Below are 18,135 nucleotides of genomic sequence, written 5' to 3'. Positions count from 1 at the left end.
TGTATACAGTTTTACTATCCTGTTGTCTCTACTTTTGTCTGTTTGTGAAAGTACCTATAATAAAATTTTAAAATGAAAAAGAAAGAAATGCCATTCTTGTGCTATAGAGTGATACATAGGCCTTTAAAAAATTCTTTTGGCACAGTTTAGATTTTTTAAAGTGTCTTAGAAAAGAAGCTAATGTTTATAGTGTATGGTTGCCATCTGATTTTTATTTTGTCAAACCTTTCCACAAAAGAGAATATACCATCATCTCCCTTGAAAATATATAGAAAGTTTTACTATAATTAGAATGCATGGTGTCTTGGTACTTCCTAAGTGGCAATCTGATATTAACTCTAAGGATTATTTAGAGAATCACTCCCCAGTAATAGGGTCCTATACCAGGTTACCAGTTACCGGATAACATAGCAAAGGAAGGAGAAGTGGCAAAGAAAAAATGCTTCCTGACAAACAGTTAGCAAAGCAAGAGATCTTAGGATTTTATTTTTTTATGTTATTTATAATAATTCAGTGGCATGGTAAGTATTTTCCAATTCAAAAACAATTGGAAATAACAACAAAGCAAAACATAGTATTTGAACATGACAACCAACTTAACTAGGAGAGGAAATCCTCTTCTGGTTGGAAGAATTCTAATTTTCTCATATAAATAGTTACTATCTATTCTGATGAAGAATTCAATTACAAGCACAGGAGGAATAAAACATCAATCTTAATAATGGATTTCAATCTGGGATGGAAGATAAAAATAGGTACATGCATTAAAATATGCTAATTTTAGTGTTCACATAATATCATAATATGTTTTTAATGTACTTTGACAAACTGGAAACAACCAACATTAAGAGAAAATAATAAATGTTGTTAGTCTATGCGTCCATTTGTTAACTTACAAGGGGTGATTATTGTATTTCTTGTCATGCATTTATAATGAAATAGCAGCTAAATAAATTAATCTAAAAAACATTAAGGAGTGGGCACTGTCATTGAATTTATCATCACTCCAGAACCTAAAACAAAACAAATAGGAAACAAGAAGAAATCCATTTTATATATATTCAATTACTAGCACTGCAGAGTTCAATTGAATACATGGAAAAGTTGCCAAAGCCCTGGGCAAATGTATTTTGTTTAACTTATCAATAGCAAAGTCCATCAGCTTAATGGAACTGACGTTCATGTTTCCAAGTGGACTGAATGACGCTGATAACTCCATTCACAAGGAGTGGTCAATGTAAAATATGATTTTTATAATAGGGGCATCATATTGATAATTAAAAACTTTTAATAATGAAAATGCCAAAGATATGGAAGTGCTATGAATCATTCATACTTGACTTGAAGGAAAAGGTGAAGCATGATAGACTCATTTATAGACCTTCCTTTGTCCATTTTGGAAGACTTTTTATCAATTTGATTTCAGTTGTAACCACAGTAACTTCATTCTGTCCTTAAATGCTACAAAAATTGAATAACGGTCATGATCAAATGAGGAGCCAGCATGGATGAAACTAACCGTTAAAAGTACACATCTCACTAACTGAGTGTCCTTCCCAAACATGCCAAGGATATTATTTGATAAGGATTGTTAAAAACCACTACATTTTATTTCTCTTTGTTCATTTATTCAACCAACCAATATTATAAATAACAAATTGTTAACCAAATATCAGGCAACATAGTTAGGTTTTATATATAAAAACTCTATTCAATGCAATCACTTAAAGTGGGTGTTGACATGTAGTTATTGGTATCTTGGGAAAGAGCAGAGATTTTGTTATTATTTCATAATAATTATAGGTAAGATGGTTTAAATATCTGAATATTCATATAGAAACATGATTCATCCATCATTTATCTATTATTCCTTTATGCTTGTTAGTGCTTAGATATTTAAACATTTCTCAACTGAGTTTATTTATTTTGTGAAGAAAGGACATGTATTACAATAGAGAAGTTCTAAATATGAGCACTTCTCTGCATGGAAGCACTTTTAAATCATTTGTTAACAAAAATAATGTTTTAAGTAAATCTAACGGAAAAATCTCAGGTTTTCATAGCTGTGAAGTATCATATACTTTGCTACAACTTGGGAGAGGAAGCCATTTTTGGTGATTTACGTTTAACCCCTTTCTCCTGAAGGAAAAGAGGAAGACTCCTACTCCACTGCTGCTATCTGTAGACTTTGAGTTTCTTTCTTTTTTTCTTTTTTTTTAAATTTCAGCATATTATGGGGGTACAGATATTTAGGTTGCGTATGTTGCCCTTGCCCCCCTTTCCCCCCCAAGTCCGAGTTTCAAATGTGTCCATCCCTCGGATGGTGCGCATTGCACTCTTTGTGTATGCATATACCCGTCCCCTCCCCCCTCCCCCCTGCCTGAATTCCAATTGATGTTATTCTTATATGTGCATTTATGTGTTGATCAGTTAACATCAATCTGATGGTGACTACATGTGGTGCTTGTTTTTCCATTCTTGGGATACATCACTAGGTAGAATGCATTCCAGCTCTATCCAGGAGTATACAAGAGGTGCTATATCACCATTGTTTCTTAAAGCTGAATAGTACTCCATGGTATACATATACCACATTTTATTAATCCACTCATGTATTGGTGGGCACTTGGGTTGTTTCCACATCTTTGCAACTATGAATTATTCTGCTATAAACATTCAGGTGCAGGCGTCTTTTTTATAGAATGTCTTTTGTTCTTTTGGGTAGATGCCCAGTAATGGGATTGCTGGATCAAATGGTAATTCTACTTGTATCTCTTTAAGGTATCTCCATATTGCTTTCCACAGAGGTTGCACTAGTTTGCAGTCCCACCAGCAGTGTATGAGTGTTCCTATCTCTCCGCATCCATGCCAACATTTATTGTTTTGGGACTTTTTGACAAAATCCATTCTCACTGGAGATAAGTGATATCTCATTGTGGTTTTGATTTGCATTTTCCTGATGATTACAGATATTGAGCACTTTTTCATAAGTTTTTTGGCCATTATTCTATCTTTTTTTGAGAAGTTTTTGTTTATGTCCTTTGTCCACTTTTTGATAGGATTGTTTGATTTTTTCTTGTTGATTTTTCTGAGTTCTAAGTAGATTCTAGTTATCAGCCCTTTATCGGATTTGTAGCATGCAAAAATTTTCTCGCATTATGTAGGTTGTCTGTTTGCTCTTGTGACAGTTCTTTGGCTGTGCAGAAGCTTTTTAATTTGATCAGGTCCCATTTATTTATTTTGGTTGTTGCTGTGATTGCTTTTGGGGTCTTCTTCATAAATTCTTTGCCTAGGCCAATGTCTAGAAGAGTATTTCCAACATCTTCCTCTATAATTCTAATAGTTTCACTCCTTAGGTTTAAGTCTGTTACTCAGCGTGAGTTGATTTTTGTGACAGGTGAAAGGTGTGGATTCTGATTCAGTCTTCTACATGTGACTATCCAGTTTTCCCAGCACCATTTATTGAATAAGGATTCTTTTCCCCAGTGTATGTTTTTGTCTGCTTTGTCAAAGATTAGATGGCTATATGAGGATGATTTTATATCTGAGTTCTCAGTTCTGTTTCACTGGTCAATGGCTCTAATTTTGTGCCAGTACCAAGCTGATTTGATTGAGTTACTTTCTTAATGTCTCAGTTTCCTAGATTAAAGTGGATTCCTTCCTTTACAGGAGATTACAATAGTAAAGTAAAATAGCTGACCCACAGATGGTATTCAATATTCTGCAGTCCTCAATCCCCAGTCTGTGGCCCTGCACTGGTCTGTGGTCTGTTAGGAATTGGCCCTGTATCACTACCTGAGCTCCACCCCAACACCACACCTCTGTCCCTGGAAACATTGTCGTCCATAAAACTGGCCCCTGGTGCCAAAAAGTTTGGGGACTGCAAACTAGTACAACCTTTATGGAAAGTAGTATGGAGATACCTCAAAGAACTAAAAGTAGATCTATCATTTGATCCAGCAATCCCATTATTGGATATTTACCCAAAGGAAAAAAAAAAAATTTTACAAAAAAGACACTTTCACTCAATTGTTTATAGCAGCACAATTCATAATCTCAAAGATGTGTAATCAACCCATGTGCCCATCAATACAGGAGTGGATTAATAAAATATGGTACATGTATACCATGGAGTACTACTCAGCCATAAAAAAAAGTAGTGAAGCAATACCTTTTGTAACAATTTTGATGGAACTGGAGACCATTCTTCTTAGTGAAGTATGTCAAGAATGGAAAAGGAAACAACGTGTACTCACTATGAAATTGGAACTAATTGATCGACACTCATGTGGACACATGGAAATAACATTTATTAGAAATCATTCAGGTGGTGGGGAGGAGGGGATAGGTAAATTCTCACCTAACAATGTACACTATCTGCATGATGGACACACTTATAACTTTGACTTAAACTGTACAAAAACAATTCATGTAACCAAAATGTTTGTACCCCAGTAATATTCTGAAATAGAAAAAGAACTTTTTTGTATATAAAATGCTTTCTCACATTTTATTTCCTTGTTAACTCTCAACAATCTTGTAAGCAACATTTAGACACATTTTCTAGATAAGGACACTAAGTCTTAGAAAGGGTTAAGTGGCTTTCTGTCATACGATGCCATACACATTTTCAAACATACATGCCTACCTATAGGAAGTAGCAGTCATTGTCACAGTGATAGGAGCAGACATTCTCCCTGTTCTTATAGAGCTTATATTTGAGTATGTTCTTATAGTAGAGGAATAAAAAATAAACTAATTAATAAACAAGGTAATTTCATGCAACCATACATGCTATGGGAAGAGGGGGTCTATGCCAAATTGATGATCAAGAGAGTCCTCTTTGAGGAAGTGACGTTTAAACCTGTAACTCAATAATGAGAAGTCAGCCAAGAGAAGGTCTGGGCAGAAAAGTTCTAGATGGAAATTTATATGTGGAGACATCACAACATTTTTATATGAAGTAAATCATGACATAGAGAAAAGGCTCTGCTTGAGGTCTCCATAGCATATAGCTGATTTCAAATGTTTTGTGTAGGCATCATTGTATAAAAGAATGTGTTTGTATAGTTATTTCCTAAATACATGTTCTTTAGTATTCAAGAGTGTCCTTGCAAGTCTGGCAATAATTCTAAGGGTAAAGTTAGGTCCAGGCTGTGCTTTCTTTCTTTAAAAAAAAAAAAAAAAACTTATATTCTTGGGCAGCTGTAATACACCATGAATATTAAATTAAAATCAATTGCACACTTACTTATTCCACTCTAGGGATAAAAAGCATAAGCTAACTTCAAATTAACTTCCACTTTAAAAAACATGACTTCATTTCAAAAGCTTAGGGTGCTTTCTGAGAAAGTTTGATATCCTCCTGCCTCGTCATTAGAAGTCTTAGGCAGCTAGTTTCAATAGAAATAGGAAAAAAAGGAACACTATAAAATAAACAGGAGATAAAATAAAAGGTATGTCAAGCAGACATGAGATCAACCCAGATTTTTTCTGGGATACTTTACTAGTATTGAGGATATAGTGTTTGGGAGCTGGATGTTCTCCAAACTTGTGTGTTCTCTCACTCCATCTGAGAAATGATAACACAACCATGTTCTAAACTAGGAGAATCTTATTATTTTCCCAGTTAATGATTACTGGGAATGATAATGAGGTTGACTGCTGCAAAGAGAGTATGCTTATGAGGTTGCAGAAAAGCCACATGTTTGAGCAAGTAAGAGCCCAAAGTCCTGGCTAATGCTGAGGCCCAGGAGCTTGGGCTAGCCGTGGAGTGGTCAGCCTCAGTTTGCACACAGAGAATTGAACCCTGGGTTACTGATGATTGTGATACAATGTTACTTACAAAGTTATCTGTGATTTTGTGTGAGGTTATGAGAAAAGGAGAACTACTACAGTCCATGCCTTAGGGAAGGGCCAACTAAAAGGTGAGGACATGCTATCAAGACCAAGGAAAATGGGGCAGTGACAATTTACAACAAAAAGTGATTGGCTATGTGATTCTGAATGTCAGAAGGGATATTTGAGATGGAGATAATGTTAAGGAGTCATTATTAAACAGGAGGTATTGGAGGCTGTGAGATAGTTGGTATTATTTAGGGAGAAGATATGAAGATGGGAAGAAGTTGTAGAGCTGTGTGCTAATTCCAATATTTAAATATAAGGTAAAGGAGAAGGATCTGAGCATAAATCATGAGGGAAAAAAAACCACCAACACTGTATAAATGTTCCTTTCTCTCAACAGCATCTGTTGTTTTGGAACTTTTCAATAAAAGTCATTCTCACTGGAGTTATGTGATATCTCCTTGTGGTTTTGATTTGTATTTCTCTGATGATTAGAGATGTTGAGCACTTTTTCATGTATTTATTGGCCATTAATCTATCTTCTTTTGAAAAGCTACCGTTTGTGTCATTTGTCCTCTTTTAATGGGGTTGTTTGATTTTTTTCTTGCTGATTTGTTGACTTATTTGTAGACTCTGGTTATCAGCCCTTTATTGGATGTATAGCACGCAAGTATTTTCTGCCATTCTGTAGGTTGTCTATTGGCTCTAGTTCTTGTTTCCTTGGCTGTGCAGAAAGCTTTTTAATTTAATCAGGTTCTCCCATTTATTTATTATTGGTGTTGTGATTGCTTTTGGGATCTTCTTCACAAATTCTTTGCGTAGGCCGATATCTATAAGGGGTTTTCTGACCTCTTCTAGAATTCTTATAGTTTCATTCTTTAGGTTTAAGTCTGTTATCTATCGTGAGTTGATTTTTTGTGACAGGTGAGAGGTGTGGATCCTGTTTCAGTCTTCTATATGTGGCTATCTAATTTTCCCAGCACCATTTATTGAATAAGGATTCTTTTCCCTAGTGTATATTTTGTCTGCTTTGTCAAAGATCAGATGACTGTATGAGAATGGTTTTATATCTGGGTTCTCAGTTCTGTTCCTTTGGTCTATGTCTCTGTTCTTGTGCCAGTACGAGGCTGTTTTGGTTACTATAGCTTTGTAGCATAGCTTGAATTTTGGTAAATTCATGCCTCCAAATTTGTTCTTTTTCTGGAAGGCTGGTTTTGGTATTTGAGGTCTTTTCTGATTCCATACTATATGTAGAATTATTTTTTCTAGATCCACAAAAAATTATGTTGGCATTTTAATAGGGATTGCATTGAATCTGTAAATCACTTTGGCTAGTATAGACATTTTAATAATGTTGATTTTGTCAATATGTGAGCATAATATGTTTTTCCATTTGTTTATATCCTCTGCTCTTTCCTTCCTCAGTGCTTTGTAGTTCTCCCTGTAGAGGTCTTTCAACTTCTTGGTTAAATATATTCCAAGGTATTTTATTTTCTTTGTTGTTTTTGTGAAAGGTTGAGTCTTTGATTTGATTCTCAGCTTGACTACCATTGGTGTATAGGAATACTACTGATTTGTGTACATTGATTTTGTAACCTGAGACTGTCCTGAATTCATTTATCAATTCCAGTAGTCTCATGGCAGAATCTTTAGGGTTTTCTAGATATAAGATCATATCATCAGCAAAGAATGGTAGTTCGACCACTTCTTTACCAATTTGGATACTCTTGACTTAATTCTCTTGCCTGATTGCTCTGGCTAGGACTCCCAGCACTATGTTGAATATAAATGATGACAGTGGGCAACCTTGTCTGCTTCCAGTTCTCAGTGGGAATGATTTCAATTTTTCCCCATTCAGTATGATATTGGCTGTGGGTTTGTCATATATGGCTTTTACAATTTTTAGGTATGATCCATCTATACCTATATTGTTAAGAGTTCTCATAAAAGGGTGTTGAATTTTGTCAAATGCTTTTTCTGCATCTATTGAGAGGATCATGTGGTCTTTGCTTTTGCTTTTATTTATGTGTTGAATCACATTTATAGATTTGCATATGTTGAACCATCCTCGCAACTCTGGGATGAAGCCCACTCGATCATGGTGGATTATTTTTTTTATGTGCAGGTGAATTCGGTTTGCAAAGATTTTATTGAGAAATTTTGCATCCATATTCATAAGGCATGTTGGTCTGTAGTTTTCTCTATTTTTGTCATGTCCTTTCCTGGATGTGGTAGCAAGGTGATATTGGCCTTGTAGAACAAGTTGGGGAGAATTCTTTCCTTCTCTATGTTATGAAATAATTTCTGCAGCAAAGGTGCCAGTTCTTTGTAGGTCTGGTAAAATTTGACTGTGAAACCATCTGGTCCAGGATTTTTTGTTGGGAGATTTTTTTATTGCTGCTTCAATTTCGTTACTTGATATCAGTTTGTTCAGGAGTTCTATTTCTTCCTAAGTGATCCTAGGGAGGTTGTGTGTTTCCAAGAATTCATCTATTTCCTCAACATTTTCAAGTTTATGTGCACAGAGATTTTGTATTGCTGTTGTATAAGTTGTAATATCTCCTTTTTCATTTCTGGTTGAGATTATTAAGATTCTTTCTTTTATGTTTCTGGTTACTCTAGCAAGAGGCCTGACAATTTTGTTTATCTTTTCAAAGAATCAACTTTTTGTTTCATTAATCTTCTGTATAAATTTTTGTCATCAATTTCATTTAGTTATGCTCTTACCTTAATTATTTCTTTTCTTCTGATTGGTTTGGGATTAGTTTGCTCTTCCATTTCCAATTCCTTGAGATGATTCATTAGATTGTTGAATTGTGATCTCTCTGTCTTTTGGATATAGGCATTTAAGACTATGAATTTTCCTCTTAGGAAAGGCTATGAATTCAAGAGATTATGATAACATGTGTCCCTTTCGTCATTTAGTTCAAAGAATATTTTGATTTCCATCTTTATTTCCTCCTTAACCCAGTAATGATTAGGTAGTAGATTGTTTAATTTCCATGACTTTCTATAGAGTTGAGTGTTTTTGTTGGAATTGATTTCTAATTTTATTCCACTGTGGTCTGAGAAGATACATGGTATGATTTCCATATTTTTTAATTTGTTGAGACATGTCTTGTAGCCTAGGATGTGATCAATCTTAGAGAATGTTCCATGAGCTGATCAGAAGAATGTATATTCAGTAGTTTTTGGTAGAATGTTCTGTAAATGTCAGTTAGGTACATTTTTTCTAGAGTTCTGTTTAAGTCCATCGTTTCTTTGTTTAGTTTTTTGGTTGTAGTATCTGTCCTGTTCTCTCAGTGGGGTGCTGAATTCCCTGGGTATTACAGTGATGCTGTTTATCATTTTGTTTAGATCAAGTAAGGTTTCCTTTATAAATCTGGGCCCAACTATGTTAGGTGCTTAAACATTTGGGATTGTTATGTCTTCTTGTTGAATTGTTCCCTTCATCATTATATAATGGTCATCTTTGACTTTCTATACTTTTGTTGATTTGAAGTCTATGTTATCTGATATGAGAATAGCTACACTATCTTTCTTTTGTTGTTTTTTTTTGGGGGGGTTGGTTTTCATTTGCATGGAATATTTTTTTCCATCTCTTTACCTTGAGTCTTAATGAGTCCTTGTGCATTAGATGTGTTTCCTGGAGACAGCAGGTACTTGACTTATATTTTTTTATCTATTCAGCTAATCATCTCTTCAATGGGGTGTTCAAGCCATTCAAAGTTATTGAGAGAATTGATAAGTGGGGTGGATTTCTGTTAATCTTGTTGAGTAGAACTTTGTTGCTTTGTTTTACCTTTTGAGCTGCTGTAGTATCTGTTCCCTGGCCTGTAGCTTTTGGATGATTTTACACTTGTAGGTGTCTAATATGTTGATCTGTGTCTAATGAGGTTCTGAGTACTTCCTACACATCAGGTGTGGTCTTGACAAATTCCCTCAGTGTTTGCTTGTCTAAGAAAGTCTTTATTTCTCCCTCATGTAAGAAACTTAATTATGCAGGATACAAAATTCTAGGCTGACCATTATTCTGTTTGAGAAGACTGATAATGGTCCCTCAATCCTTTCTGGCTTGTAAGATCTCTGTTGAGAAGTCTGCAGTTAGTCTGATGGGTTTTCCTTTATAAGTTCACTGTTGCTTTCTCCCTATGGCTCATAAGAGTGCCTCTTTCATGTTTACTTTTGCCAGTCTGATGATTGTGTGTTGTGGTGATTTCCTCTTCACGATGAATCTCCCAAGAGTCCTTTGAACTTCTTTTACCTGGGTATCTAGCAAGGCAATAGAAATTGTACTCAGCTATTCCCTCAAATAAGTTTTCTAAGTCTTGTATATTTTTTCTTCACCCTCAGGGATGTCTATGACTCTTACGTTTGGTCTCTTTACATAACCCCATTTTTCTTGTAGGCTTTGTTTGCTCCTCTTATTTATCAGTTTTTTTCTCTTTGACTGACTTGTTTAAGTCAAAGATGTTTTCTTTGAGCTCTGAGATTCTTTCTCAGATCTATTGCCTGATCTGCCCTATTTTTAAGGCTTTCCACCATGTTTTATATTTCCTTGAATGAATTTTTCATTTCTAAATGTTCTCTTTGATTTTTTTTTAATAATTCAATTTCTTTAGTGAATTTTTTATTCATTCTTTGAATTGCTTTTGTGGTTTCTTCTCGTTGAGTTTCTATTTTCTCTTGTATTTCATTGAGCGTCCGTATAATCTATATTTGAAATTCTTCACCTGTCATTTCAGTCTTTTCATTTTGGTTGGTATCCATTGGTAAGGAGTTATTATTTTCTTTTGTGGGTGTCCTTTCTCTTTGATTTTTCATGTTTCTGGTGTTTTTTCACTGATTCCTTCTCATCTGGCTTCTCCGTCAAGAGGTGGGTGTGCTAGACCTTTCTCCAGGTCACTAAAGATTGATCTCCGTGTGTGCCAGGGAGAGGAATGTTGGTCCTGAGTTGCCTATGGGGTGTTCTACATGTTTGTTGAACCTCTCGGGTTGCCTCTAACCTGCTGTCTTTACTTCTTCCCAACAGTGTGTAGTGAGTTAGATTCCCCAAGCTTACTCTCTGAGAAAATGGGTGGCACTAGTGAGTATGAATCAGCTGCTCTCCTTTGTCTTGTGTTAGAAGGTGTTATGCTTCGCTGTGGGGTTGTTCCCCCATCATTGATTGAAGTTTGCATGGGAGAGCCACCGGGTTAGATGGTCTTTTGTGCCCATCTTAAGGTCTGATACCCCAAGTATAGCACACAAAACCCCAATCTTTAGGAGGGACCCTATAACTCCCAGGGGGTTATTTGATCTCTATTCTCCCCGAGGTGGTGGGGTGCAAGAAAGATCGTGGCTGTGTTGCGAGTGCCTGAGGGGCTTTGCAAAGCCCAACCGTGCTCAGAGATGGCTTATTTAGCCTCTAGCAGGAGCCACTGGTGTGAAGTTCAGGGCAATCTCTCCAAGCCAGAAAGGCTGTTATCAATGCAGCAGCCTAATTGCTTGGGTGTTAAGGCCCTGGGCAAGACTCTTTCTACCCTTGTCCACTAGAACAGTTTCTCTGTGGGGTGAGGTGAGAACCATCCCTATTCACTCCCTGGAATTTCACAGCACTCTTCCTCCAGATCAGTCCACATGAATTCCCTTACTGCCTGAGACCAGCTCTTGAACGACACCTCAGTCTGTGTGTCTGACCAAACAGTGTGTGTCTCTGCCAGACACTGGCAGGTAGGAGATCCCCAATTGTGCCTGCCTGCTCCAGCACACGACCCCAACAGGAGAGAGGTAGGCTTCTCTGTAGGGGCCTCTGCAAGGGGCTTGTTACTGCTGGGAAGAAACAGCTCCTTGTAAGTTTTTGGCTTAAGCTGTCCTCCCTATAGTAATGACTGGGGAGAGGGGCCATTGTTCCCATTTAGCAGGTGTGCATGAGACATTTGGTTGTCCTGGGAACCACAGGCTAGGTTAATTCACTCCGAGTGCCACACCTCTATCCAATATGGTGGTTCTCTGGCAGAGGTGGGGGATGGGTGAGTTCGCACATCCCCTCCCGGTTCCTCAGTGCCCCTCCACACTCTCCTGTTGGATGTATCCATGAGGCCTTCTTCACCACATTAGTCCAGGACTGAGACCTCTCTGTGCATCTCCCTGCACCATTCTCATGTCCAGGGGAAAGTGGGCCTGGCCCACCTGTCTAAGCTGCCAGCATGCAATCCTGAAAAACGCCAATGGGCAGGAAGCTCACACATTGCAGCAGCCCGGCTCTCAATGTTGGACTCAGCTGGGGACGCGTACCCACCCTAGAGAAGCAGTTGTTCATGTGCTTCTCAGTTCGGAGTATTCTCATAGTTGCAATGAGGAAGCAGGGCCTGTGGCTATCAGCCAGCCGGGGCTAAAATTACTCTCTGTGGTTGGAGGAGGCACAGAGGAGTAAGTGTTTAGGTGCAAGAAAACCAGTACTCTGGTCTCTTGTGGCACTCTCCCATGGAGTGTCTTTTTTGAACTACTGAACTCCTGGGGTTCACTGGAATACCCTGCTATTTCTATTTAGTCACTGTGCCTGAGGTTGTGGAGGATGGAAGCACCTCCACTATGTTTTTTGTCCTGCTGTACACTGATGGTACTTATGTAGGGGAGGGGAAGCCCACTCTTACTCTTTCACTGGGCTCTGAGCCTCTCTGTGTTTGGTCCGAGATGCTGTCTTTTCCTGTCTATCTTCTTTCTCAGCTTCACAGTTTTTCTCAGTTGGGTCTCCAGATGTCTCTGTTGTCTCTCCCTGTGATCCACACCTGAACAGCAAATGCATTCCACTCTCCTCAGTCCAATATTCTACCTTTCAGCCAGGACTATCCAAGAAGCAATGTGTCTAGTCAGCCATCTTGGTTGATCCTCTCAAGAAAATTTCTTAATATATAAGTTTAAAAACCAAAGCACATTGCTTCCATAGTTACATATAAAATAAAACTTGGATAACCTTTACTTTCACTAAGTGGTACCCAGAAGCACAATGAGGTTGGATTGACTACATAATGCCTCTGAACTCTTGATCATGAGGTACAATGCAAGGGTTATATTGTGAATTTCAGGTGTTTTATTTCCTACATAAGTCCTATTCCATGTCTTAAGTTCTCTTCCATTTCTTTTCATTAATCTGTTAACTTAGATACCACTGTTAAATATATAATAAATTGGTGTTGCATCTGGCTGTGGTAAATCTCAATGTTTAACTTTTTTAGAGAAAGGATTTTGACACAATATAGCATTGCTTATGCAATCAGGTCTAATAATTTTACATCAGTTTGCAAAATAGCTAATACTTTGATGACAACTCTATTTAATTTTATTTTTTAACTTAAAAATTTAGAGAGGAAACAAGAAATCATATGACAGAACTTTCTTTTTGATCTTCAAATTGAAAGAAACTTCTCTTTCTTCAATAATAAAATAAGTTGGTTGAGGTCATTTAAAAACAAATAAGAATATAAGGAACACAAAAGAATAAGTTTATGATGAAATATTTTGTTTTTAATAAATGAGTTTTAGTCCAACAATCCCAGGCATGTTTTGCAAATGCTTGTTAGAGATTGAAAAGATTCAAGGAGATATGCAAAGACTGAGGAAATTTTATGCCATATTTAAGTGGCTTATCTGGGTAAACAAATCGCAGTCAAGGAGGAGTTTGTCAGGTATATCCAGGATGATCTTTCAGCATTCTATCAGATTAGGACACATCCTGTCAGCACAAATATCACCTCCCCTGAATGTCTTACCTGACTTCTCTAAGCAGGATGAAGTATTTTTTCCTCAGTTCTTTGGTTCATATGAACACAAAAATTTCTCACCTTTCTAAGAAAATATATTAAATATTTCTCTTCCACACTAAACTGGTAACTCCTGGAGAAGCAGAAAGTTTATAATTTTAGGTTGGATGGTTATTGAATGACTAGAGTTTTCATCATATACGTTTCATCAAATACATCATATTTTATTTTGTTGTTATGGATAACTGTCCTTGGAGTTAATACAGATATATGGTCATTTTTCCTCCCTATATTATGTACTCTCAAACTATTTTATTTATTTTTATTTATTTATTTATTTATTTTGAGACAGAGTCTTGCTTTGTTGCCCAGGATAGAGTGAGTGTCAAACTATTTTATTTTTTAAGGCCTTATATTTTTGGTAGACATTTTTTCTACTCTATCTCTGCTGTCACATTAAACATACCCATAGCAACTTATTATTTTTACATCTAGTATACCATGTACGTGGAAACCACATAGGAACCTCTTGGATTCAAATAAGACCATGGAGGTGCTTTCTGGGCAACTGCCTGTCTGTAACTTTTGTTGAGGGACTTGGTGACATCTCTCTGGGATTATCAAGGGCCTTCCTTACTGGCCATTTTTGACATATCTCAAATTGAATTCATTCAATCTTTCATTGAACCATATTTTTTAAAAAGCTATTTCTGACTCTTTAAAACACTTTATGTTGTAACTTCTAGACATATGTACATAGATAATATGCTTTCCCTAACTCTAATACTAAGGAATACAATTTCCCAAGTGGTCAAAGGAAATATACACACACTCATACTCATATACGCAAAGAGAAATAAACTCTGAGAAAGATACTTGTTAAAATATATCTTTAATATTTAAAGGATTTAGGGTGTGTAGCCAAATAGTAAAACCTGAAACAGAAGATTGCTGACAGTTGTCTTATCTGTTTAAAGACCAATAAATATAAATTCATTCATTCAACACAATTCTGGAGGGCATTTATAAGTCGGGTGCTATTTCAGGTACTGGGATACAACAGTGCAAAAAGATAGCTGAGTCAATTGTTTCCATAGGCTGTATGGATATTTTGTGCTATGGCCGTAGCAGCTCTCCTTCTGATTCTTGATTACAACAAGGTCTTTCCTTCCACTAGTCTTCATGGATCCTTTTGTCCTCCCCCTAGAATGTTCTGTCATGCCACTTTCTCAAGCCTTACCCATGAAATCCATTTTACTAGACTAGCTTCTATTTATCTCTCAGCTTTCAACTTAAACACCATGTCCTCTCTTAAGGAATATGTTATTATTTGTCAAAATTACATATTTACCTATGTGTTTACTTGTTTATAATCTGTCTCTCCACTGAGTTATAAAACTATAATATGAAAGAGTCTCATTTGTTTTGATCAACAATTTCTACTTGCCTAACACAAGTAGCCCCCACGCCTGGTTTTGTTCTTATTTCTTCATTACTAAGATGCTGAACCAGCACTATCAAAACTTCTGGAACTTTCTCCCCTGCCCCCCACCAAGATCAACCATGAACAAAAGAGGAGAAAAATATAAAGAAAAGTTATGAGAAATTCATGGGTTGATGGGAAAGTTTTGTTCTGGTATGACTTTGACTTAGGGCAGGAGTCTAAATCAAAAGGCACTGTTAGAGTTCTGGTTTTTCATTCCTGTAATTTCCAGAGAATAGATAGCCTAAAAGTGCCTGTCTCCTAATAGTCAGAGATACAAAATTTTGCCCAGGCATTTTCATGAAAATCAAGACAATGCAATGTCCTTTGCTTTTGAGAAATTGTGAAAAAATAAAGGCATATCTCCTGAAAGGAAAGAGAGATGGACAACCAGTATTTACTAAGCATTTTTTCTGTGCTAAATTGCAGTATTATATTTCATCTTGTTGAAACCTCTGTCTTGTTCTTCTCCTTGAGGAAAGAGCAGGAAGAATCCCATTTTAGAGATGAGTAAACTAAGGCTCAGAAATAAAATCACTTATCCATATCACAGTGTTACTGAAATATAAATAGGATATAAATCTATTTATAACTAATTTCAAGATATGTGCCTTTTCTAATACATTAAATTTTTTTAAGGTACTAGAAGTCATAGTACAAAGCATAACAGTACAGATTATGTGATATCCTAAAAGTCAAGCATTGTAAGTAAATAACCCATAAGCAAATAAAAGGTTTTGTTGTAGATTATTTTATATATATTTGGCATTTTTCATGAAAATTCCATCATCAATAGATATTACTGGCTATATTCTTCAAAGTAATAAAATGCAGCTGATAGAGCTAGATCATCACACAATGTAGAACTCTGTCTTGAATTATGTTGAAAAAGTAATCATTTCATTATATCCCAGAAATATTGATGTGTTTTAATCACCTGTGTTTTAAAAAATATAATTTTAGCTGTTTGTTATGTTTTTAAAGATATTATCTAGCAAAAGCAATGTAGTAGACACCACTTAAAACATGGTTGAAAATTATTACCACTTACTTGATTTATGGTCTTAAAATAAATGTAAACAAAATATGTATAAAAAATAAGGAGGAACAAAGGTTACCAAAGCTAACCAAAGAAATACAAAAACCCTTAGTTCACTAGGGCTATCATATGTTTATATTTTTTTTCCATCTTGAAATGGGGCTAAATATTAAAATGACTAAATATGAGTGAAAATGTTTAAAAGTTGGTATGTTAGAATTAGTAATCTATTAGGTGACCATACTTACAAAGTAAGAATTTTTTGAAAAATATTTATAATTGCAATAATACTGATTTGTTATTGTAAGATCTGCACTGTCCTATTTGCTACAAATCCAGTTGTTCTTTTCCCTTTTCTTTTCTTACTTTTCCTTCTCCAGTTTTCCATTCTCCCAGAATGGTATTCCATATATTACAATGTGTTTAGAACAGTAATGTATGGTGATTTGATTTAGTCATTAGCAAATGAGCAATTGTCTATGCTCTAATCCTGTCCTTTTAGATGTTTAGGTTTGATTAAAAAGTCAAATTTTCATCTCAGACTGAAGTCAATATTGCCCATTTCATCATCATAAGGTATTTAAGTACTTAGTCATTTTTAGAAGAAAAATCCATTTGTAATTGTTAAGGCTACCATTCAATTCTGTTCACTGACACCATTTTAGTGGTGATGAGTTACTTGATCCTGACTCAAAATCCCCAATTAATTTCAATAGCATTTCTGAATATGTATTTAATGCCAGGATCAAGGGTGATGGATTTTGTTCTCATTTCATAGAATCTTCTAATGCTATCCCAGGAATCATTTCCCCCAGGGAAGACCACCTGGATAGACTGAAACAATTGTTGTGAAGGGTTGCTTTTCATCAACTTCATTTTTAACTACTAATCAGAGAAAGCTAATTAGATGTGCTATTTTATTATACTTCAATTTTTGAAAGTAGAGGCTTAAAAATAATTCATCCTCACTTGGTCCAATTATCAAATCTGGTTTCAGTGCAGATATAAAATTTGGGTGTTGATTTCCCCGACATCTCAAACTAAAATTTTTAGGTGAAAAAAAGACTACTGGAAACTTAGTTATTTGTAATAAAATTATGTTAGCTCTACTTGACTAGATTGCCTTAGAACTAAAGCTTTGAAACCTGTCACAGGTCTTAAAAATAAAATTGCTTGAGTAGCTGAGGAGAACTGTATTAAAATGCAAATTTCCAGCTGTTAATATTTCTTCAAAAAGCAATAATCCCTCAAGGCCACCAATATGTCATAATACTTAATGGAAAAATATCCCTCAGGCAGAATGGCCTTTCTAAGTTGCCTTTTGATTAAACTTAAAATATTATATGGCAAAAAAATTTAAAATAAAAAAGGGAACATAAATATAGGACTCAACTGAAATGTCATCCATTATGCAACTAGGTAGAAGGGAGAGTGAGACCCATCTTATATCAATAATTTGTTAATAATGCATTATGTTTGAATATCAGCCAAATAATAACCATAATATAAAGTATTTACCTCTTCTAACTTAGCCCCAATAATTAATATATTTGTGTTGGTGTATGTATTTGCAAAGATGTTCAATTTTGGAACTGGTAAGAATAATTATTTTAGCAAAATATACTCATCAGAAAAACTGACAAAAACTAGAAAAAATGAAAAAACTACACAGAAGAAATAAATAAGTTTGGATGATGGACATACTAAAAGCCCCAACGTAAGCACTATAAAAGGTATCCATGCAACAAAAATATTTGTACCCCCTTAATATTTTGCAATAAAAAGGAATTAAATAGGTATACCTTTTAATGAGATTTATAGAGGTATTAGAATGCAGAAAATGAAGTTTTGTGAAGAATTTTGTTATTGCTACAGTGCTATTTGAGGATTGAAAGAAAAAATATCTAATTCTTTTTTTTTTATTTCAGCATATTATGGGGGTACAGATGTTTAGGTTGCGTATGTTGCCCTTGCCCCCCTTTCCCCCCCAAGTCCGAGTTTCAAATGTGTCCATCCCTCGGATGGTG

Source organism: Propithecus coquereli, unplaced genomic scaffold (assembly GCF_000956105.1).
Source record: "Propithecus coquereli isolate 6110/MARCELLA unplaced genomic scaffold, Pcoq_1.0 Scaffold108, whole genome shotgun sequence".
In the NCBI taxonomy this organism is placed as follows: Eukaryota; Metazoa; Chordata; class Mammalia; order Primates; family Indriidae; genus Propithecus; species Propithecus coquereli.
The sequence above is the reverse complement of the archived record's forward strand: the minus strand, read 5'-3'. Positions refer to the sequence as shown.